Here is a 25,552-nt window from a genome sequence, read left to right as displayed (position 1 = left end):
TTTTGATATAATTGCAATATGTCCGCCATCCGAGGTAAACTGAAGGGATTTTCGATAAGAGGTAATTGTAAATACCCAGTAACAATATCGAACTGAAAAAAAATCCGGAGATTTGAAACCGTTAAGAAGAACTGGGCGGTGTAAAGCTTTATTTGTCAATTGTTAAAGAGCAGCCATTACGTTTGCTCTGCCGACCCAGACAGTTCAGTACAACCAGCTGTCCCATTTATTGTGGAGGCTACATTTAACGTCTCTCGTACACAAGACAGTCAGAAAAGAAGCAAGATAGTGACTAACTTACGAAGCAAAGTGGCTTGATCATGCGCTCAGATCAACCTGTACAAGCATGTTTATAGACACTTAGAGCCGCTTTGCACAAAAACGCGAGAAGGGCAAATTGTTATTGAACAGGGTGATCGAACCAGTGATTGATTTGAATCTGCTTAGCCATAAAAAAAACAGAACATCGGAAGATTCGTCAAAAGGTTTAGACGCCCTTTGGTTACCGTACAAGCACAGAGAAAATTATTGATTGTAAATGGGGAATGGTAGATAAAACGAAGACAGCCGCTCAAAAAGCAGGAAGTCAAAGAAAGCTGGGAAACTTGCTGCGTTGGAGAAGGGAGAAGGATTTTTCGTCTAAGCTTCAATTGCAGAAAATGACATTCAAAATGAAAGGAAAGCAGCTTGAGCTAGACATGCAACATTTTTTAGAGAAAAGTACACTTAATCTAGAGTACCAAAAGGAAAACTTGGGATAAAGGACTGAGACTGAGACGATGATCCTATCTAGAGTATACGCAGTCAATACCCATTATAATGGAAGGAGACCAAAAACAGACCTGAGAAGACATACAAGCATAACAGCGACCGTTCAAAAAACGTTCTAAAACACACATTCCCACGTTGAACAAGGCACAATCATCAAGAAGAGAGCGATACGGTTTAACGGGTAAAACACTAACGCTGAAGATCGACACAACATAATTGGAGAAAAACTGTTCTCGAAAACATCGAACTTTAGTGCAAGTCAAACGTGAAAGAGATAAAGGAAACAACTGTCCTTACTTGATGGCACCCATAAAATTTGGAACAGTCCATTTTTCAGAAACATGAGTAATGATCGATACGTGGCAAGGATGAAGCAGCGCTTATGTTATGGATGTCTGGGAAAAAGACATGCAATCAAAGGTTGCAAATTCAACATGGGCGGTTTAAATGGATGTACCAAGAAGCACAATCGATTGCTATATAATACGCCTTGTAATGCTTGGGGCCAAATTATCAATCTTTCAGGATAAACATCCTGTCTTGACTAGGGTTGACAGGGGGTCCATCAACATGACAACTCAAATAGCGACACTGCACTTAGTGTCATATCGACAGTTGCATGCACTTTCATTTTACAATACTCCCATTGCTACTTTGTTATTATTCAACGATAATGCAGTCACAGTAATCCATATTTATTAAAAGTAATTGGAAATAGTCGGCAATTTTCTTTTATAGCCCCCTCCCAGCCTTTATATATCCAATCTGTTTGCACCCCCCAGCAGAAATTCAATTTTTGTTACTTATCAATACTTGTTTTGATATAACTGCAATATGTCCGCCATCCGAGGTAAATTGAAGGGATTTTCGATAAGAAGTAATTGGAAATACCCAAGGCGAATCTAGCCGAACGCTGTCTATGGCCATGGCTCTCATCCGCTGTGGGATATAATCCGGAAACAACAGTCTGGTTATCCGCTTAACATCATCCATTTGAAAGCCCCTTAGAGCAGGAAAAAAATGTTGGACTAACCTGATGTGTGAAAATGATAACCCAGAAATATGGACGACTGCATTATAACCTCTAACATCTGATAAAAATAACAAATAATAGTTTATGCTTGACGAGCGTTCGGACTTCAATTTAAGATGTGAAATCAACCTTGAAATGAATGGCACAAATATTGAGCTAAGTAAAATAATTGGGTGAAGTTATTAATTATATTAGCTAGCACAAGTTAGAGGGCAAACTCCTTTTCGGACATTTTGTCATGTAACTTTTAGGTTAAAGAGCTCAAATGAAGTGTGGAAATGTCGTTTAAGTTCATATGATGATAAAGATAATGCCGATTAAAAGACACAACAGCCTTAATTGTAAATAAAACAGGCTAAAAATAACGAATAAGAACGCAGAATGAAATAATCAACCTTTTATTTACAACTAACTTCATAGGTACTAACTATATTTCAACTAACTTTATAGGAACGTTTATAGGCAAGGTTCAGAGTGCTAAACTGACAAGTATAAATAGGGAGTTATGTCCTGGATAAATTAGATCAAAGGGAAAAGAAGGAATTCAACGTCATTGAAGAAAGAAAGTCGTGAACAAATATGGCCTGACTGAAATTTTTGTTTACTTTCAATCAAGTAAATAACAAAAACATTTGGCACCCGAGATGAAGTCTTTCAGTTGCTTATGTACCCAAAAAGTAGGAATTTTGGGGAATGTTTGTTTTTTATTGGCGATCACAAGATTTAAGGCCTAAACAGCTGATAGACAATACATTCCCATTGAGGATTTTGGAATATACGATGCGAATACTAAATGATGTCATTTCAGAGATAGATTACGTAATTAAACGTGAAAAAATAAAAATATGCGTGCAGAAAGCATAATACTCACAAAGAACAGTTGTTAAAATTAAAAAATACTTGAGCTGTTTTAATTAATTTTCTATACTGCTGAGAATGTTATGGCCATGTTTTGTTAGTCCAGAGATGTTTTGCTTATGCCTTAAAAAAATCAGACGTTTCTGCTTGGTGGGATTCGAACCAACTTTCGGCTAAAGTACGTTTTTTTTTATTTCATTTACATTACAGCCGAGTCTGTATCATTTAAATTGTATCGTATCTGAGAGAAGTATTGTCTCTAATACTGTCTGAACAAATTGCCGACTTCGCAATTTCAGTCAACAATTTATGAAATAGTTGTTTAATAATTGTATTTTGATGTTTCGTCCTTCTGCTTAATACAATACGACTGGAGACACTTTCGAATTGAACTCCATTTTGAGCAAGAACCGACCTAAAGACTATAAAAAGAGTAAAAGGACACGTAATTTGATCACACCTAAAACAGTCGTTTATAATATTGTAGAAACCGAATCAATTCTCGGCTTGTTTTATGTATGCACTCTGATATAATGAAGTATAGTAAGTGTGATAAAGTACAATGGGATAGAGGCAGTCGGTCGTATGACCAGACAGACGTTGGATCTTTTCAACAATCCCCCCCCCCTTTTTGCAAAAAGGGGGCTATTCTTGAATAGAATTCAAGCGAGCCATTTATTCACCAATCAGAGACGACTTATAACTTTCCACGCATGCACATACTATGTTAAATTGAATAGAATAAAATAGGCTATGGTATAGCAACTAGCCGAACCGGAATACAAAGCGAAAAGAATTTCCGACTGGTGGGTCGGTGGGCGCGCTTTGCGCGCGTTGCGGTTTCGCCGCGATAACCGACCCGCGAATTTTGGATTATATCCCACAGCGCATGAGAGGCATGGCCATGAACAGCGGTCCGCAATTGCGCTTAAACTGTTATTCGGCTGTCTAAACTGTAGGCCAAGAAATATCGTGGTAAAGTATAGCACAGAAGGGGTGGCGATTCTCTACACGGTACCAAAGGGGGGCATTTGTTGAAAAGATCCCAGACGTTTTTCCAAATACCAGACACTTCATTGTTTGAAATAAAAAGTGAAGCTGGTGAGAAGAAAAATCTGCGCCAACATTATGAAAAGTTATTTATTGGACAAATATATAAACTTGTAGATGATAAAGATAAAGCCGATTAAAAGACACAACAGCCTTAATTGTAAATAAAACAGGCTAAAAATAACGAATAAGAACGCAGAATGAAATAATCAACCTTTTATTTACAACTAACTTCACAGGTACTAACTATATTTCAACTAACTTTATAGGAACGTTTATAGGCAAGGTTCAGAGTGCTAAACTGACAAGTATAAATAGGGAGTTATGTCCTGGATAAATTAGATCAAAGGGAAAAGAAGGAATTCAACTTCATTGAAGAAAGAAAGTCGTGAACAAATATGGCCTGACTGAAATTTTTGTTTACTTTCAATCAAGTAAATAACAAAAACATTTGGCACCCGAGATGAAGTCTTTCAGTTGATTATGTACCCAAAAAGTAGGAATTTTGGGGAATGTTTGTTTTTTGTTGGCGATCACAAGATTTAAGGCCTAAACAGCTGATAGACAATACATTCCCATTGAGGATTTTGGAATATACGATGCGAATACTAAATGATGTCATTTCAGAGATAGATTACGTAATTAAACGTGAAAAAATAAAAATATGCGTGCAGAAAGCATAATACTCACAAAGAACAGTTGTTAAAATTAAAAAATACTTGAGCTGTTTTAATTAATTTTCTATACTGCTGAGAATGTTATGGCCATGTTTTGTTAGTCTAGAGATGTTTTGCTTATGCCTTAAAAAAATCAGACGTTTCTGCTTGGTGGGATTCGAACCAACTTTCGGCTAAAGTACGTTTTTTTTATTTCATTTACATTACAGCCGAGTCTGTATCATTTAAATTGTATCGTATCTGAGAGAAGTATTGTCTCTAATACTGTCTGAACAAATTGCCGACTTAGCAATTTCAGTCAACAATCTATGAAATAGTTGTTTAATAATTGTATTTTGATGTTTCGTCCTTCTGCTTAATACAATACGACTAAAGACACTTTCGAATTGAACTCCATTTTGAACAAGAACCGACCTAAAGACTATAAAAAGAGTAAAAGGACACGTAATTTGATCACACCTAAAACAGTCGTTTATATTTTTGTAGAAACCGAATCACTTCTCGGCTTGTTTTATGTATGCACTCTGATATAATGAAGTATAGTAAGTGTGATAAAGTACAATGGGATAGAGGCAGTCGGTCGTATGACCAGACAGACGTTGGATCTTTTCAACAATTCCCCCCCCCCCCTTTTTGCAAAAAGGGGGCTATTCTTGAATAGAATTCAAGCGAGCCATTTATTCACCAATCAGAGACGACTTATAACTTTCCACGCATGCACATACTATGTTAAATTGAATAGAATAAAATAGGCTATGGTATAGCAACTAGCCGAACCGGAATACAAAGCGAAAAGAATTTCCAACTGGTGGGTCGGTGGGCGCGCTTTGCGCGCGTTGCGGTTTCGCCGCGATAACCGACCCGCGAATTTTGGATTATATCCCACAGCGCATGAGAGGCATGGCCATGAACAGCGGTCCGCAATTGCGCTTAAACTGTTATTCGGCTGTCTAAACTGTAGGCCAAGAAATATCGTGGTAAAGTATAGCACAGAAGGGGTGGCGATTCTCTACACGGTACCAAAGGGGGGCAATTGTTGAAAAGATCCCAGACGTTTTTCCAAATACCAGACACTTCATTGTTTGAAATAAAAAGTGAAGCTGGTGAGAAGAAAAATCTGCGCCAACATTATGAAAAGTTATTTATTGGACAAATATATAAATTTGTAGATCTATAGTGCTAATTATGCATAGTCAAACACATTTACGAATGAAGTACATGTACCTACATAATGTTCGAGGCTGCGTTCATTGAACGCGTAGTTAATTAGTTTTTATCCAGGCACCAAATAGCTGATACTCTAATTATGAACTAAATGAATGAAAAAGATAGTTTTTACTACAGGCAATAGAGAAATGTATGAATGATGACATTATGTCAAGACACCTTCGCTCTGTTCACAGTGAAAAGTCAACATGCTCACAGCAATACTCGATAGAATGAGGAAATGATTGAACTTGGTTTAAAAATTGTAAATTTAACTAAGGAATCGGCCGTTTGCTGTGTTGCAACTTAACCCCCCCCCCCCCCCAAGAAGGCCGTACCAGAGTTTCTAAGGCCGAAATTTAAAAATAAACAAATATGCAAAAAATAAACATAATTTTTTTAAGCCACATACTACCCAATTTTGAAAAAAATAAGAGAAAACTGCTAAATTGAATAAAAAGCGTTCTGCTTTAAAGCTATAAATGGCTGACCCTTATAAAATTGTGCCTATGTTTCATACGGGGTGCAGACCTGCTACTTGAGCAGTTTTAGATAACAATGTTTGTCTTTTTCTTCTGATAATTTTTCTTCTGGTTATGTCTATAACCGGTATCGTATTTTTTTTTCACTTTGTTTCCTTTTTGACAATCAAATGTAATGTATGCTGTCCCAATCCTTTTTAAATGTTTTGATCATTGCGATATGATTTTTTCATCACAACGTAATTCGGCTCTTTGCGCGTCTTCTGTTAAGATTTCAATGTCATCTTCCAGTGTGTTCTCATTTTTGACAAAAACTCCTGATATTCGAAAGCTTCTATCAGCGTGCTGCTTTCCATTCCAAGTTTTTTAAACAATTTAATGGTATGTGTTGTTGTCTGCACCATTTTCCTTATTATTTTCATATTATATCACCATTCGCAAGATTCATTGATTGCGTCGGTCAATTTATTTGTCGAACCATCAAATTTTCTACTTGCAAGAACAACATTCTCGACGTGGTTCTCCACAAAGACTGCTCCTTGGATGCACTGCAGATAACACCTTCGTAAAAATTTAGGATTGCTGGGTTAATTAACTGACTCATCTCTTTGTCGAATGTCTCGTTCATAATGTCAAACCAGTATTTGAGATCTTTCATAGCATGGTGCGATGAACTCATGGCTGAGCTCGATGACATCAACAATTACCTACCGTCAAACCTTTTCAAACCCAAATGCTTTACGAACAATAAAAATCAAGTGATGAATTCTTTGATTTTCTTTCATCTGTCATACAACAATTCGTTACGTTGAGAACAAAACGTCATCAGTCTTTTATGCCCTGGATAACACTCATTACTTCAAAATCACATGAGTAAGTTAAAAACCCAAAACCATTTTCTGCAAAGACGACCAACAAACTATTTAAGACAAATTGAAGGAAGTGACGGAACCTTTTTGAAATAAACAGAAGAAGCTATTAAGAAAAACATGCAATCGCGTAAAAAGCAGTTTATTCTCAAACAACTGAAAAGCCTCAACAAATCATCAAGCTTACCGAAACTAAGGATAAAAGATGCCCCAAGGTGTTCTATAATTCATCAAAAAATTAAGACGTTGAATGAATTCTTTCACTGAGTCTTTACTTCTAAATCAGATATCAGTATAGATGATATTTAAATCGAGTATCCAACTTTGACAACCTTCTGCGTTTCGAAAAACAATCTCAGATAATTTATTGTGTCTGAAAGTAAGTCGCCTGTTCCAGACGGCATTTTACAAGCCTTCCCACAGCTAACATATAGACTATGTTCAAAAATAAAAACCGCCTGCACAAGATTACCACGAACTGGAAATTTGCGGCGGTTACGCCATTTCTCAAAAGGGAAATTGCTGGCTGGTTTAAATTTACCTACTTGTCTCACTTCTGAACATACTTACCCAAGTCTTTGAGAAATTTATCTAATCCTGTCTGAATCAAAAATTTATGAAAATGGTTTTGTAAAAGCAAAGTCTTTTTATACGAACATGCTCAAATTCTTACAGCAGATCTATGATGCGGTTGACAGTGATAGCAAATCCCACAGCATGTTATGGAGTTCTTCCAATTCAAACTATTGAAGAAGTCGCCAATATTGGTGTACGTGGTTGTCTACTGGAAGTTCTCATTGAAAATCCTCTTTACAGAAAAGAGTACATACGAGGGGACAACGTGTGCTCAGAAGCTTTAGTTGTAACAAGTGCAGAACCCTGGTGCTCTCTGCGTGGTCCCCTTTTATTCTGCATTTCCAAGGCAACTTTTTCTGAAACCAACAACTGCACGTGGAAAATCGCTTGCGATTGTATTACAGTTAGAGACAACAAGACATTATTTAAATGAAGGCGATAGGAAGCAAGTCTCTCAGCTACGAGCTGAAAATCCAAAACAACTTTGGTGATTCAAAAAAAACACAAAGCAACCCTCCCGAAGAAATCCGGTGAACCAACCCTCTCTTTGCCCCGAAATGGGTTCTGCTTGCGTTGAGCTAACCCCCAATTTCACGATCTTTTGTCGAGTGAGAACGGGCGACTTTTTATATGCTGCTATATACGGACTACGGTCCGTCTTCAGCAAATGATTGCAACTTTTGTCTTGGAGTTTCTTTTGTTATAATCCGTGTATTAATATCCGTCTACTTCTTTTTCTAGTTGTTCGTTGTTCCCGGGCAAACCTTTTCCCGAGTTAGCGTCCAACAAAATTACAGTTCTATTTGCCAATCTCAACTTTGAGGCCTTTGTCCAACGGCTTCAGCAGTTTGAGTTTTACCCGACTGACTTTAGAGTGGTCTTCATTGTTGCTCTCTATCACATATTTTTGATAGTCTTTTGTCTAATTCTTCATAATTCTTGTTCTTTTTACTTACGGAGCACCTCGCGTACTGTCCGACAATGTACAAATCTCTGCATTTCACTGACACTGATGGACATTGGAAACAATTCTTTGCATCCTCTTTTTCTGCGTTCCTTTGCCTTAGGTTTTTTTCCTTTACCGATGTCACCAAACCATCTGAATGTTTGATATTTTATTTTTGCCCCCTGCCACGGACGTAACTTTTGAGCATTTATTGCTTTTTTTTTCAGCTCTCTCTCTCTCATACGGTAAAGTTTTTGTCAAAACCTCTTCCAACCACTGTTTTCATGATAACCAAAATTCTTCCCTAATTGTTTGAATAGGAATACAGCTCGTATCCTTGATTTTTTTAATAGCCATGCCAGTGGATTCCGCATACTAATGCCGTCATTTTTTCTAATGGCTTTTGTTTTCTGTTAAACCTCCAAAACGTCACATTAGTTTTTCTTTTGAATCACTCATTAAACTTGCGTTCTGCATCTGATGGCAATGTACCAATTGCCGTTACTCCTAGAATTCTATCATACTCTAAACTTCTCTTATAATGATGTCATGTGTATGTGTAATGCTACCAGCAACCTTTGCCATGCCACTGACAGATCTGGTGTCGTTCATTGCCAAAATGGATTAGACCCCAAGGGTGTCTTTGGGATGCTCATCTTGTCTCTTTGCATCAAAGCCGTCAAAGGAACAATGTTTGGATCCTTTTCGTTTGCGCCCCCAATACACTATGCTCCCCCAGTTACCGAGCACGTGTCATTACATAGTAAATGATTATGTACAAATATGACACGTGCATAGTTAGGACGAATGGCTGTAACAATAAACTTCAACGAAACTCTAATTACCAACCACAATAATAATACGCAATAACAATTACAATACATGGATTCGTTTGAAAACGTATCTGTATCTGTATCATTACATTGCATTAGTAGTTTGAGCATATTTTTGAATGTGCGAATTAATTCCATCCTGTGTGAGTGCCCCCACCAGCCCTCTATTTGTATGTTAGCAGAGAGTAATGGCAAACAAAAGCTACGACGAAATGCCTTGTGCTCAATTTCTATATTTACCATTACTTATAGTAGCCAAATCACCATCACAAATAGCTGGAGAGTTCACACTTGATGCTATTAAGTTCACCCGATCTATCGGTCACGAAATTGTTAGTGTCTCACTTCAAAAAAATTAAACAACCTCTGCCCCAGAACTCTTTTAGTCGCAAGAAATTTAGAGGACTTCACTGTAGTGTATTATTCTTTTTTCGTGCACTCCGGACGTGCGTATGTCAATTTTTGTTTCTTCCACGCTTCTATAAATCTACAAAAGGTACTTTCATATAAACAGATTACTTAGAGCTTAGAAACTTAAATTATGTTAAAAAATCAGAAAGAAAATATACTAACCAGATTTATAACAACAACTGCAGCTAAAAACGGATGTGAATCAATGTATGTTTGTCGAATATTGACATTAATCCTCTAACATTGAATGGTGGATGGATTTTTGTGAGCGATCTCAAGTGAAGCAAATTTTGCATGTAATTATGAAATTACACTACCTCATACGCCCCCAAAATCTACTGATTTTTGATGTTAACCTTTTAACAAATGTAAAATTTAATTACTACGTTTATTTTGCGGCTATAGATACGACCAGTTTTTGTTCAAGTTTTCACACTTTTTTTTTCTCTTTTGAATCTCCGACAATTAATTTATCTTCTCCTCTCTGTTCCGACCCCCACGTTAGTGGGGAGGGAGGAACTATATACTCAACTGAGTTTTTTTTTGTTCAGTCAATTTTGGCCGATCGATATATTCATTGTAGAGAATTGTGAGTGGTATCATTAAAAAGTACGCACATCCTAGAATATGGATTTAAAAAGAGCTGTTTGATTTTCGTTTTCTACGGAGATTTATCGAGGTTTAAAGTTTTGTGAACATTCGACTGTTTTCGTTCACATTTACAGAAATTTTTGCTAAAATTTGGCACAATTTCACTAATATAAGCTAAAGCAGGTTTAATATTTTAACAGTAGAGTGTTATTGTTACCGTTAGAGATAGAAGAGCGCTGCTGAATTGTTCCCTTGAATTTTTTTTTGGCCAAAATTTTTGATAAAATTTTCAAAATTCGAACTTTTTTCATCAAAAACAGCGCAAAATATACTCTTTTTGGTCCACTTTGTTAAAGTTTGCCAGACGGAGTGACCTTAAAACCTTAAAATAGACTCCCCAATTGCAAAAAGAGCGCTAGCTGAAATAAGACGCCCAATGAAAGTCTTCTGGAACGAAAATTCTGCCGTTTTTGCAGATTTAAATCGATAATTATACAACACGGTTGTTTTTTTTTAATATTTGAAGAATTTTATTCAACTATTGGTCTAATTCACCAACACTTGAATAAATTAGGCGGTTTGTTGGGCGCGCGATAAAATCAGGGATAGGTTTGATATTATCATGGATTCTTGAATCATAAACTTTTAATTTTTATTTTGGTGGTGCCTTTTTTCAAAATTTTTTGCTTTTGTTTTTTCAATGTTATTTACTGACAATTTTTTTCACGACTCCATTAATGACCGCTCCCAATAAATTAGGCATGAGACTGAATGTAGATGTAGTTTGTTTTCAGAGAACCAAACGGTTTTGATGGCTTTGAGAAAGAATTTTAGTAAAATTTAACTAAATTCTTGTTCTGCCTTCAATTGTTATTCTTTCTGCAGTCTGATTTTCAAGTCTAACCATTCAAAGATCAAAATGGATTCCTCAAGAGGTGTTAAGGAACGCTTACCATTCATCCGTTTGCTACCGAATGTCTCTTATGCTGTTGAATGCATTTGTTTTATGGAAATTTCAGTGATTTTGGAAATTTTATATTTTTATTTTTATTTTAGTCAACTTTTTGCTTATTCTCAGCAAATACAGGTCAAATTGTCTTCCCTGTAGAATACAAACTACTTTTGTGGGGATTGTTTTAACAGAAGGTTTTCTTGCTTTTCGTACTACGAGTTTTCATACAAAATTTTGTAATTTTTGTGCCTAATTGCCCATTTTTGTTGTTGTTTTTGTTTCTTTGGTAAATTGTCCCAGTAGTTAACAAATGTATCAATGTATCATTATTGTAACTTCGACTCATTTTTTAGAGCTGCTGTTAAATTTTTGTCGAACCAAACATTAATTTTGCTGTTGTTTCAACGTTTTGACTGATGTATTCAGGTCAGAGCTTAGAGATATTGTCTGAGAAGAATTTTGTGGAAATTAGATACTTCTCAATTCTGTTCTTCTTTTTGCTGTTATTTTGTGCAAGTTGTTTTCAACAAAATACTGTATAATAATCAAAGAGACGCAAATGAACATTTTATGTTATCTTGGTTAAAAACTTATAAATTGAATGGCTTCAACACTGTGGTTTCGTAAAGTTGTTTGTGAAATTTTTTATTTCAGCTTGTATTTAATATTATTTTACACTCCTGTCATTTAGTATCACTAACAACAGGCGCAATTAGTTTCCCAAGTAGTTGCAAGAAACACTATCTTTTCTTTAAATCGAAGGCTCTTGTTGGCTACGGATTTTGAAAATTTTTTTTTTAAAAATAGATAACAGATTTTTGAGAATTGCCATTCTTATTTCTGTTCACTTGTAGCTTAGCATCTCTATAGACAAATCACATCAGTAATCGATTGACGTACAACTTGCTCTTCATAACTGTTTTATTTTCCTCAAATGTTCTTTTTTCTTGGTAAAGCCAGTTTTCAAAAAAAATATTCGTGACTTTTGCTTGTTACATTTTTGAAGATTTTTGTTTTCATTTCTCATTATCAGAATAATTGGTGTCATTAGATTCCCAAATCTTGTCACTTGAAAAAGGCAATCAATGATTTTTAAAGCTTTTAGCGAACAGTTTAATGCTTAATTGGCTGGGACATCGTTTGCAAGCAAATTTTTTTGTGCAAATTTTTCCTTTTTACCTGTATTTGTCGTTCTTTTTTCAGTCGTATGACATATCATGGATACTGAAAGGTCTTAGTTGATTTCAATTGAGGTATCAAAAAAGATTCTTGTCTGGTGCATAATGTTTCTAATTAGTTCAAAATGAATTTTTTTTTCAAAAAATTAATTTTTTATTAAACTTTGGCCCTTTTGCTCATTTCTTGCCGAATTGTTACAGAGTCGCATTTAGGAAAACTTCAATATTTTGTTCTAATAAAGTGCAAGTTAAATTTCTTAGTATAAGCTTTATCTGATGTCATTTTTTGGTTATTAATGGTTTGCAAAATTGGACAACGAATTTTGGTTGTATTAATATTTGTAACTATTTGATCTTTATCGCCGTCTTTTCTGGTAGTCATATTATGTTAGTCACAGGTCTCATAGGCCCTCTAAGGTAGGTTGTTTTATTCGTTTAGCATTTTGTTGAACGAAGTGTTGACTTAATAATTTTTTTTATATCTTCCTCATTTGGTAGACAATTAGGTGAAAATTGTAATTGAGCGGGGTCGGAACTTAATGTGCGAACGCACATTACCGAGCCTCCTTGTTTCTTTTGGTCTTAAACAGCTTCAATCTCTAAATTGCCTCGTCGGGTCCTTAGTCAACCGTGTCCTTAGTCCCTCTAAAAATCTCACTTGAGTAGTTTCCATTTTAAATTTCGCTAGAAATCGATCTCGCGATTTTGGCGTTCATTTTTAAAGTTGTTTCAATTGCCTTCTGGTTGAAGTGATTTTGTTTGGTCCGTATAGCCTGACAGATGCCAGCAACACCGTTATGATTTAAGCAGAAAACTGTTTACTATGTGTTTATGTTTATTTCTCTTAAAAGATCAAGAAAAATTCGAATTAGGCCTTTTTGAAATCTGATAACTGAAAAACGATTTGTTTCGGTATACGGCCACCAAAACATTTGTAATGCGCAATGTTGCAAGAGCAAAAGTGTAGGAACTTCGAGGAGAGAATAATTTACATTGCGGTATGAAAGAGTAGGAAACTAATTAAAAATTTCAATTGATAACTTATTGTTTTTATCATTTGAAATTACTTATCGAGAAAACAAACCTAATTTTTAAAAACTTTCTATTTGTTACCAAACCTCATCAAGGACTGGTCGCATGTTTTTTTCTTGTGAAGATAAAACTAGCATGTTAATTTTAGTTTAGGTTTTATTCGACACTTTTATTTTGTAATTATGTAGTTTCTTTTTCAAAGACTGAGTTTCGAACATTGATGTTCGATTTTTTGTTTGTAGTTTCTGTATTGTAGTCCTAATAATGGCAGGTCTCTTCGGCCCACTTTTGTGGCATTGTTTACTTTACTAAGTGATTTGGATTAGAATCATTTTTAGAATTTCTTATAATGCTATCTATTCCCTCACAGTCCCCAAAATAAACTTTGATTTTACCAAAATGTTTAATTTCCTCGCTATCCTTTGAATTGTTCCTAGTTGACTTTTATCGTCTATATGAGATTAAAATTCAATTTGAATTGTAAAAAATTTGTTATTTAGAAATAATCTCCAGCATGTTTTCAATTTAACAATCAATGCAGAAATCAAAGCAATCAGAACCAATTCAGATGCAAAGATCAAAAACTACAAGCGAAAGAACGACACTAATTGCTGTAATATTAACATTATAATTTTTGTCTATTATAGTAACATTGTGTCACGAGTGAAATCGGAAGAAAACGTTGCTTAAATGGGATAGCATGCTATCGGGGAAAACCAAATTGTGAGGAAAGCAGGTGTGATCAAACCATTAAAAGTTTGACAGGCCGATACGTCACATTACTGCTGATAACAAGACTTTATTTTGGGTCCAATGCGCATTTCAAAGCAAAATGTACAAAAAAAATAGCGATAAAAATAAACATTTGCTGCCTGCCATATTTATTGTGGAATTTTTTTCAACTGGAGCCGTACATTCCGATTGATTTCACACTGAGGAAAAAATGATAATAAATCGTTCCCAAGCACAAATTAACATTAACAGTATGAAAACCAAATACGTGTAATCAAATGAACGGACGGACAGCAGGTAAATTGACGAAATGTCTAGAACAACAGTCAGATGATATGAATTTTGTAGTAGAAGATAGGAGTAATGTTATCTAAACCATTTGAATGAGGTCTAATCAAGATCAACTGAGGCTCAATTATAATTATTGTTTTAAAAATATTAAAGTCCGCAATTTTAAAATTAGTGTCCTGATATTTTCTAGTCTTTACTGTTTCGTACATATGCAGTTCTCTTACTATGACCATTCCCCGTTTTTCAACGATCTGGCATGTTTTCGAATTTTGAATTTTATCTGTATTGATTGATGCCATGTTATGTCTGCAGGTCCCTAGATAGGTATTCCATATTGCATAAACGACTTGTTAACTAAAATGAACTGTCTGACGCTTCAAATAAATCTAAGCTTGTTACACAATCCATCAAAATTAGCTTGAGGAGCATTTTTGTACAATGAATGGAGTTGTTTAAATTCACGTTTGAGCTCAATGATTTGATACCTGTTGTCAATAAGACTTTGGCCGCATTGATTATTAATTTATTGCTATTCTTCAAGTATTCAGCCATATTGGTTTTGAGGTCCATTTGGAGCAATATGCTTTAAATGCTCTTTTGGCTGACGGGTGTCAGCATAGAGCGTTATGGATGAGCTCTTATTCTGCTGGCCGAGCTCATTGATATAGATTAATCATGAATATCTTACGAATAGGAGCTAGGCTATAACTACTCAACAGATTTCAGAAAAGAACTGAGCCAAAAATCTAAATTTTTAGATTTGTGCTTTTGAAGTAATTCTATTTGAATTAGACTATCTCACTTTGCTCACGAAGTACTCATCAATCTGAGTCACACAAACTATAAACAACAATTGAGTTTTTACAATTTTGTACCACTTCAAATCTTCCCAGTTTGTTCTCTTTTGAAACTCCCAAAACCATTCTTTTCACATCAGGCGTGAACAGAATGAAATTGACAAAACCAAAAACTTGAAGGGAACGAATCAAAGACAATTTCTCAATTGCAAAACTTTCCATATTTTCACACTTCCATCACATGATTAAGATGCCATGATATCCGAACACTTCACACTTGAAAGACTTGAGACCCATTTGGGCGCATGTGCGTCTGATTGTCTAAATATGGGCTTTTTCTTCCTTGTGCTCCACAAACACACACACAGCCTGAACAATCTCCAGTAGCGAAAGTGTCACTGTTCAAATACAACACACAGTCAACATATTCACAGTGGACAAACACAAGTTGGGAATTCAAAGCCACTTTCCACAGTCGTATCGTTTTATCAACACCCCCACACGTAATAGGGTTCTCATCTATAATATCCACAGTGCTAATTGTACCTTCATGGTCACAAAAATTATCCAATAAGACTTCATCTTCAACTTGCCAAATTTTTACTAATCTATCGGCAGAAGAAGAGAACAGTTGGTATGAATGTGGTCGGAATTTGACACATATTACACTGGACTGATGACCTTTCAGATTTTTCAAAATAGTTCCATTTTCAGGGTTCCAGACGAAAACCTCCGAATCCTTTCCGGCCGAGGCTAAAAATTTTGAGTCTTGGGACATATCAAGGCTGTTAACTTGACCTTTATGACAAACTCTGTTTTTTTCACTCTTTTTCTGGCCCTTTACCATCCATATTTTGGAATTCTCCTCCAAACACCACTTGATAATGGAACAGTCTTTGGCTCCAGTGCACAGTTCCCGTTCACTTGAACTCAAACAGCCACAAGTGATGCAGATCTTGTGACCTCTGAATGTCGCGATTGCTTTCGGCTCATGGTCAGTAAACTGTTTTGAATATGATTTGTGCAGTTGTCCTGTTTCAATCGCATTCTCCGTCCGTAGTCGAAGGCCAACTAGAGCATCTTCATCAATGATGGCATCTAAGTCTTCGCCACTTTCAGCATCACCTAATCAAAAAACGCACAAAATTTCACTCATAATTCTCCAACTACAAATCATCAACTATTATATATGAACTATAGCACTTTAAAGTTAAGCTGATTATGATTAAATTCATACGTTATGAAAACGGTAATAAAAATCTTGGAAAAAACAACTGAAAATAAAATCGGTACTTTGCATTTATTGGTATATAAAATGCAATTATAAAATCTATTGATTCACGTGACCTCCAATTGAATTGGACGAAAAGAAATGCACCCTTTTGAAAACTAATAAAAACTAAAGTTCCCAAACTAAAAAACTAGATCGGTCGCAAATATTGTATTTATTTACAAATTAACCATATAGATTAACAGTTTGAGCTTGAAAATGAAAGCCATAGTAATTACATTTGCTCGTATGTGCAGCACATTTGCTGCCAATATCTCAAAACACACAGGCATCAACTGGCAAAAAAGTTAGAAATAAAAAAGTCGCAAAGTGTAAAATTGGTAGAAATAAAAAAATTAAATGAATTTCATTTTTTTTCTAAAAACGAGACAAACAAAAAGATACACACAAAAATGATACAAACAATATTAGCAAAACGGAACTAACCTTTGACAAAAATTTGCCTGAAAAAAAAAGGAAAAAACGTTGAATCTAACAAATTATTAGTAATTTCCCATTATATTTCAAAACTCGCGCATAAATAACACAAAAAAATTATGGTGAAGCCTATTGGATACATTTGGGTTATGACAGGGTGGAAATTAACAATGATTTCAACACTGATTTAAAAATTGACACAGCTGAAAAGAAACTTTTGTTCTCTTTAAAAAAATTTCTTTCACCTACAATTGCTACTACAAAAGCATGAAACAATAGTCACTATATCCTCGTCTATTATCATAATTGTTCAGCGGGTTTACCTACAAACGGAGGATCAGATATAGGGCGCAAACTCGATTAGGAGAACACATTTTTTGCAGCCGTTAGGCAAAAAATTTGAACTAAAGTTATGTAGAAGCTAGGCGAATACCAATTAAAACACTGAAGGATGGTATTTAAAATTACACCCGAAGCTATACAGTACTCAGAACTAAAGTGTTCCTAAAAAATGTCCACACATGAAAAAGAGTAAATAAAACACATTTAAAATGTATCAGTTTTGCTCCGTAACACTTCAGAAAAAATATTTGGCGACAAAAAAAAATTGAAGAAATAGTCGAAAAGATAAATCATTCAATTTCTTTAAAAAAAGTTTACAGTAAGACGAGGTAAAAACAATTTCGAGAAAAATGGTACCATAAAAGCTGGACGGACATATAAAGAGCTGCTACAAATTCTCAATATCTAAAAAATGTGATCTGCGTTAGCTATTATCATGTAGAGACATTTGCTATTGACACTTGAGTACTTTATAGCGTTAAGTGGATTTTGAAATACCGCTAATAAGTATTTAAGTTGTTATTCGCCCAATGTCCACAAAACTAACAGATACAAAAATGTGTTTGCCTAATCGAGTTTTCGCTTAATACCCTACGCCCCCTACACACTATCTTTTTACGCGAGGAATTTTTAGTTTTAAATATATCACCCAGAAAATTATCTATTAGATCAATCTGGCCTACAAGAATGTCAAAGTTCACTCGGAGCAGAAAACTGATTATCTTGCAATGAAAAAAAAGAAATAAAATAAAAACAGCAAAAAGCCCAGCAAAATTTCAATTTCAGCTAATGAAAAACGCTGATTTACGAAGACTTCATTTATTCACGGAATCAAAATTTGAATAACACAAAAAGAATACAACCAAAGTCCATCAAAAAGGGCGATCAGTAAAATTTAGTACAAAATTAGTACCAAAAAGTATTAACCCACGCAAGATCTACAAATCTAACGCATGACTTCAAAACCTGTCACAAGATCTACAAACCCAAAGCGAAAACTAAAAACCCAATGCAAGTTCTAATATTCCAATGCAAGGTCTACAAACTGGACGCAAGAGCTACAAAACCCAGCCAAGATCTAAAAACCGGACGCAACATTTGCATGTCCAACGCAAGTCATTCGGTTCCAACGCAAAATCAACCAACTGAACGCAAAATCTACAAATCCAACTTTAGATCTGCAAACCCATCGCAAGATCTATTAACCCAACGCAAGATCTACAAATCTAACGCATGACTTCAAAACTTGTCACAAGATCTACAAACCCAAAGCGAAAACTAAAAACCTAATGCAAGTTCTAAAATTCCAATGCAAGGTCTACAAACCCGACGTAAGAGCTACAAAACCCAGCCAAGATCTAAAAACCGGTCGCAACATTTGCATTTCCAACGCAAGTCATTCGATTCCAACGCAAAATCAACCAACTCAACGCAAAATCTACAAACCCAACTTAAGATCTGCAAACCCAAAGCAAGATCTATCAACCCAACGTAAGGTCTACAAACCCAACGCATGAACTAAAAACCCAACGCAAGATCTACAAACAAAATGCAAGGTCTATGTAACCAAGGCAAGATATTCAAAACCAACGCAAGATCCAAATATCCAACGCAAGATCTGCAAAACCAACGCAAGAAATACATATCATATTTAAAGAAAACAAATCCAGCGCAATCTCTACAAACCTAAGGCAAGATCTAAAAACCCATCTCAAATTTACATGGCCAACGCCAGATATGCAATTCCATACCACGGTCAACAAATCCAACGCAAAATATACAAACTCAAGGGAAAATCTACCAACTCAATGCAAGATCTAATATCCCAACGCATAATCTACAGAGCTAACGCAAGAACTAAGAACCCAACGAAAGATCTACAAAACCAAGGCCAAAATCTAGAAACCCAGCAAAAATCTACAACACCAACGCGAGGTCTACAAATCCAACGCAAGATCTACAAACCCAACGCAATCTCTACATATCCAGGGTAAGATCTACAAACCCATCGCAAGATCTGCAAACACAACGCAATTTCTACAAATTCAACACAATCTCTACAAACCCAAGGCATGATATTAATACCCAACCCAACCTTTACATATCGAACGCAAGAAATTCAATTCCAACACAAGGTCAGCAAACCCAACGCAAAATCTACAAACCAACGCAAGATCTACAAACTCAACGCAAGGTTTATTAACCCAACGCAACATCTACATACCCAACACATGAAATAAGAACCCAACGCAAGAGCTACAAAACGAATGAGAGATCTACAAAACCAAAGCCAAAATCTGCAAACTCGGCGCAATATTTACAAAACCAACTCAAGGTCTACAAACCCAAAGTGTTGGCTAGACAGAACAGCACGGAGACTTGGGCAAGACTGAACAGACCCAATGCCGAACCTGGGCCAGAGTGACGAGAACCAAGACAAATCCTGGGCCAGACAGAACAGACCCCAGACCTCCCGTGTTGAGAAATAGCGACAAAACCGACCCAAGAAGCGTCATTATTTGTCCGTGTTGTCGAGTTGTTCATTTTCTTATGTAACAAGTGTCGGTTTCTTTGTAGCGGGAATTTTTCTTTTTAAATCTTTTTTTCTATATGATGGAGCCAAAATTTGACCCACTCAACCTAGGTTTTTGAGTTCTTGTTGTAATCTACCTTTGAATTATACTTGCAACTTTTCGAAAAATTCGTATGGGGCAAGTGAAACTGGAAATTGTTGAAGGGAGACAAAAATAGTGAAATTATCAAATAAAAATATTTTCAAATCATTTTTTATACGATCGAGCTGTTGGTGCCACTTCAAATTAGCTACAAAAGCCATCATACAGCATGAAATAACGTTTGAAACTGAAAAAAATTGAAATTTGTCAAAACTCAAAAAAGGTCAAAACTGAAAATTTTTTCAAGTTGGGACAGAAAATCTGTACAAAGCCCCCGGCTTTTAGAAGGCAAAACCCAAGCAACCTGAGGTTATGACACATGGTTAGGGTTACCTCTAAGCTACTCATGGACCCAACGAATGCTATTGCATCAGACCCACAAGTGTGGCTATTAGCACTCATATAGTGCAAAATTGGCATTGTTCAATAATTGGTTAATATTGTTAATTTTCTTAGGTTGTTTATTTATGGTATTTTTGGTGATCTTCAAAATTCAAATACCGTACATTCGAGGCATTTAGAGCTACGTAATAACCATCCGTGCTTGTGTCAATAGAAGTAAATACTGCAATAATTTGACATTTACTATGTAAACAATGACCTGAATCATTTTCTTGATTAAACAATCAGAAACAAGTAATTATGATGTTATAGATGATAAAAACTTGATTATTTACTTTAACCCAATTGTTTGCTTAGTGAAATCGAATTGTATTTAGAAGCATTATAAACTGTTATACAGAGCAGTTGGCTCTCAGATTGACTAAAATTTGATTTTTTACCAACATTTGTATTTTTTTGGTAATTGAGCTTACTTAACGAGAAGTTACATGAACGAGAAGCTTACTTAGCAACATTACTAACACTGGCTGAAGCCTTACAAACTTCAGCAAGAAATTGAACATAGATTATCACTAAGGATTTTCTTAAGTTCTATCAACAAAGATAAAGTCACAGTCCTTTTATACGTCCGAGCGACTGTTTATTTCTGCGAGATTATTATTCAATCGAACCCTGTGAAGAACCAGGCCGGCGTAAAACTCGAGATACGTAAAACCAGGCCGGCGTAAAACCAGTGTTGCCAATGCAAATGCGTTCAAGCGAGAGGAAATAACATGTGCGTTCGCACAGATTGTTCTATAGCCCATTTCGCCGAGCGGTTAAGACCTCTGGCCCGCGCCCCAGAGGTCGCTGGTTCGAATCCCGTCATAGTCAGAACTTTTTGCCCCCATAAAATTTTGTGTATGGTTTTTAGGTTAAACTTAATAGGTTTTTGACCTCTTTTCGACCTTCAACTAGAGATCAAAGATACGTTTGGCGGACGACCTTCTGGTTGTCTAATGCAGTAAAAAACATGCGGTTTTCTCTCGTATAGAGAGCTTATGGTTTTTTTTGTGTGTTATCATATGTAATGTTATCATCTTGTACATTCGAGATACGCTTGTTAAACATGTTTCTATACGTAAATAGATCATGAAAATTTCTTCGTGAGTTTGTCTATGTCCCGATACATAGTAAAGCCTTACAAATTGAGTCTTGAATTTTATATACTTTTTTTTCAAGAAATATTCAAGTTTATTACTCGATACGAGAACGAGGCACAACAACCAGGCAGTGATATATCGGTTCCGCTGAGATTCTTGAACAGCCGCAACATTTGGTCCGCCGAGCCGGACATCAACAACAACACGAACAGCAACGAATCTTCGATTCAAATTGGTGGACCAGAACGAAATCTCTTTGATGGCCAGCAAAAGTCCCAGTAGACACTGGAAAACAGTCGATTGGAAGACGAGTGGTCAACTGAAGACACTAGAGAAGGAGCAGGCTGACCTACTCAAATTGTTCTCCAGACGTGTCACCAAGCTAGAAGGCTACCTGACATAAAACAAAACAATGACTGCCCAAATTGCATATCGCGGCTTCTTCGAGACGTCGACAACTTAGAAGCCAACAGAAAGCAGCAAAAGCTACTACTGAAGCCAAAGTTTTTAAAAGTTTCCGCAAATGAAACCAAGCATATGTTACAAGATAAGAGCAAAGTTTTGAGATGGGTAGTTGACAAAGTACCGTTTCACCTAGGCATAGAAATGTTCCACAGAAAATTTTTCAGTCATTGGAAAGACCTATTTCAAGCATACAATTCACTAAAAGCTGCTGCCATAAATTTCAGTGAACTAACAAATTTGGTGAATAAGTTGAAAACAGAAATCTCAAGCGACTCCGAAAAACAGACATTGTGTAATCAGGTGGAACGGTTAGTAGAAAAACTAGATGAAATCTACGCAGAATCGATTCAAAAGACAAACCATGAATATCACAAGATAAAGCAAGAATATCGCTCCCGAGAGCTTGTAGATTTCAGCATTATTAGGAGTCACTATCGAGACCTTATCAAGCAGTACGGTTAGAGCATTTTTGCGACAACATGAACGAGAGCTCGAAAACGAAAGAAAGAAAGCTGAAGCCGACAAGGAGCAAAGGCGCATGGACATTGAGCTGACAAAAGGAAGCTCAAGAGCATCTGGGTTACAAGTAGACGACTTAGAAATTGTTAGATCAAGCCGCAATCTAGAAAGAACTGCTGGCTGGGCAAATTCAGTGGCCCAACATTCTAGCCCTAGTCGACCACTATCTCCCAATGTTGTGATCAACCCTCCTAAGAATGTCACACAAGACAGAGATGACAAACGTTTCAGCACCTATCCGAAAACTACTCCACTGTTCCAACTGGGTGCAGGAATTTTCACAACGCAACTGCAGGATTCGAGTATTCTGAAGAAACCAGAAATCCCTAAATCAATCAGGGTAACAGACATTTTGCCCAAGAAGGCATTCCAGTAACAAGGAACGTCAGCGTTCCAAAACAGGCGGAGAAGCCAGAGTCCCAAGAACAACAGATCGCAACAGATCGATGGAAATCTAAAACCAAACAACAGTGAGACAAACCACCCCACAAGTAATTTATCAACCGAGTGGTGACCAAAGAGGGCTACCACAACTCAAGCTAACGGATTTCTCAGGAAACCCCTTGGAGTGGCCCGAGTGGGCAGAACTTTTCGATGTCATTTTGCATAAAAAGTGGCTGAGCGATACTTAGAAGATGCAGTATCTGAAGATCAGCCACACTGGTCAGGCAGAAGCTGCAATTTCTGGACTTGTTTTCAGCCCAAAGGCATAATGTCGAGCCTGGGACGTTCTCTGCAAAAAATCTGGCAGACCGAAAGTCTTTGTTGAGTCTCAACTCAAGAAGATAAACACACATCCTCCAGCTAAACACGATGACTCCAGTAGCATTGATCGATTTTCAAACGTAGTTACAAACACAGTTAACATTTGGACTCGACTCGGAAATCAGCATGATCTGGATTTAGAAGGAGTTCTTAATTCAACAAGCAGAAAACCTTTCCTTCAGCTTAAGGCGCAGTGGCTACGACATCTACAGGATCATTGACTACTAGCAACGAACTTGATTATATTCAAAGACTGGTTAGAATCAACTGCTTTCATACATGAAGACTTCATGTTAGCTCAGACCAACTCCAAGATTTAAAGTCGCGAAAAGCCAAAAACAAGTGCTTTGGCATCCAATATCGGAAAGGACTACTTCGGACCCTTCGAAGTTCCTACGACGTACCATGAAGAGATGGTGCTGCCTCTTTACTTGCCTGACAACGAAAGCAGTTCACATCGAAGTCGCACAGTCATTAGTCACCGAGTCATATCTAGCTGCAGTGACAAGATTCATCGCACGACCTGACTACCCAAATACCATCATCAGGGACAACGAAACGACTTTCGTTGGAGCAGCCAATGAGCTGAAAGCATTTAAGAACGAGCGGGAAAAAGCTAAGATTGAAAGTGACTTAGCACAGAAAAAGATTCATTGGATATTCAGTCCTCCTGGAGCCCCACACTTTGGTGGAATCTGGAAAACACTGATTTGAAATTGCAAGAAGGTTATGATTGCAATCTTGGAGAACCGAAGCCTCACCGACGAGATACTCAGCACAACAATGTGTCTTGTGGAACGTACACTCAACGCCTGACCCCTGACAGCTGTAAGTGACAATCCTGAAGGTTTAACAGCACTCACACCAAATCATTTCTTGCTAGGACGAGAGAACGCGAGTGCACCATTCATGCCATCCAGTGAACGCTACAAAAACCTGAGAAAATCATTCAAAACGGCTCAAGCATATGCCGACATTATCTGGAAAAGACGGACTCGCGAACGCCCTCTACAATGGAACCAGAGATCGAAGTGGTCAAAAGAGCATGTGCGAAAACTGAAAGAACGCAAGTTAGTTTAGTGTTGTGAGATGAGCAAAAGTCAAAGTGGCACATGGCGAGCTAAACCGGCCAGTCGTGAAGTTAGCGCCAGTTTTCTACGATGGTGTTTCCGAGATCGAAAAGAGGGCCGGCGACGTTGGCGCCACTTCAAATCAGCTACAAAAGCCATCAGACAGCAAGAAAAAACGTTTACTGAAAAAAACGTTAGAATTCGTCAAAACTCAAAAATGGTCCAAACTGAAAATTTTTACAAGTTGAGGCCGAAAATCTGTACAAAATCTCCACACCCCCCCCCGACTTTTGAAAGGCAAATCCCGAGCAACCTAAGGTCATGGCACATGGTTAGGGTCACCTCTAAGCTACTTATGGACCCAACGAACGCTATTGCATCAGACCCACAAGTGTGGCTATTACCACTTATATGGTGCAAAAATTGAAGTTTTCAATATTTTTTCATTTATTGTCAAATTTCTTAGGTTGTTTATATATGATATTTTTGGTAATCTTTAAAGGTCAAATACCGTATATTCGAGGCACATAGAGCCACGTAATAACCCTCCGTGCTTATGTCAATAGAAGTGAATACTGCAAAGTTTTGACATTTACAATGTAAACAATGACCTGAATCTTTTTCTTGATTAACCAATCAGAAACAAGTAATGATGATGTTATAAATGATAAATATTTCATTATTTAGTTAGGCCTAATTGTTTGTTTTGTGGAATTGACTTGTATTTAGAACCATTAGAAACTGTTATACAGAGCAGTTGGCTCTCAAATTAACTAAAATTTGATTCCTTAACAATTTTAGTTTTTTTAGTTAGTTGAGCTTACTTAACGAGAAGTTAGCAACAATACTAACACTGGCTGGAGCCTTACAAACATCAGCACGAGATTGAACTTAGATTATCACTAAGGATTTTCTGAACTTCAATCGACAAAATTAAAGTTACAGCCCTTTTATACTTCAGAGCGACTAATCATTCTTTGAGATTGTTAGTCAATCGAACCCTGTGAAGAGGCCGGCATAAAACTCGAGAACGAGGCTGTGATATATTGGTAAATTTACAAACCCAAGGCAAGATCTACAAACCAAACGCAAGATATAAAAGCCCAACGATAGATGGACAACGCTAATGCTTTGATGTCAAGATTTAGGTAGACAATTCAAGATCCACAAACCCAACGCAAAAATGAGCGCACATAGTGCAAGATCTGCATGGAAGATTTGCAACCCAACGCCGGATCT

The 25,552-nt window shown here is 36.6% G+C and overlaps 1 pseudogene; it reads right to left on the bottom strand.

The window, feature by feature from the left end:
- Nucleotides 1–15,309: 15,309 nt before the first annotated feature.
- Nucleotides 15,310–19,851, bottom strand: LOC142351747 (U3 small nucleolar RNA-interacting protein 2-like; annotated as a pseudogene).
- Nucleotides 19,852–25,552: the final 5,701 nt, after the last annotated feature.

Source organism: Convolutriloba macropyga, chromosome 13, assembly GCF_964194025.1.
Source record: "Convolutriloba macropyga chromosome 13, txConMacr16.3, whole genome shotgun sequence".
Classification (NCBI taxonomy): domain Eukaryota; kingdom Metazoa; phylum Xenacoelomorpha; order Acoela; family Convolutidae; genus Convolutriloba; species Convolutriloba macropyga.
Note: the sequence above shows the minus strand (reverse complement) of the source record. Positions and strands in the feature narration are given on the sequence as shown.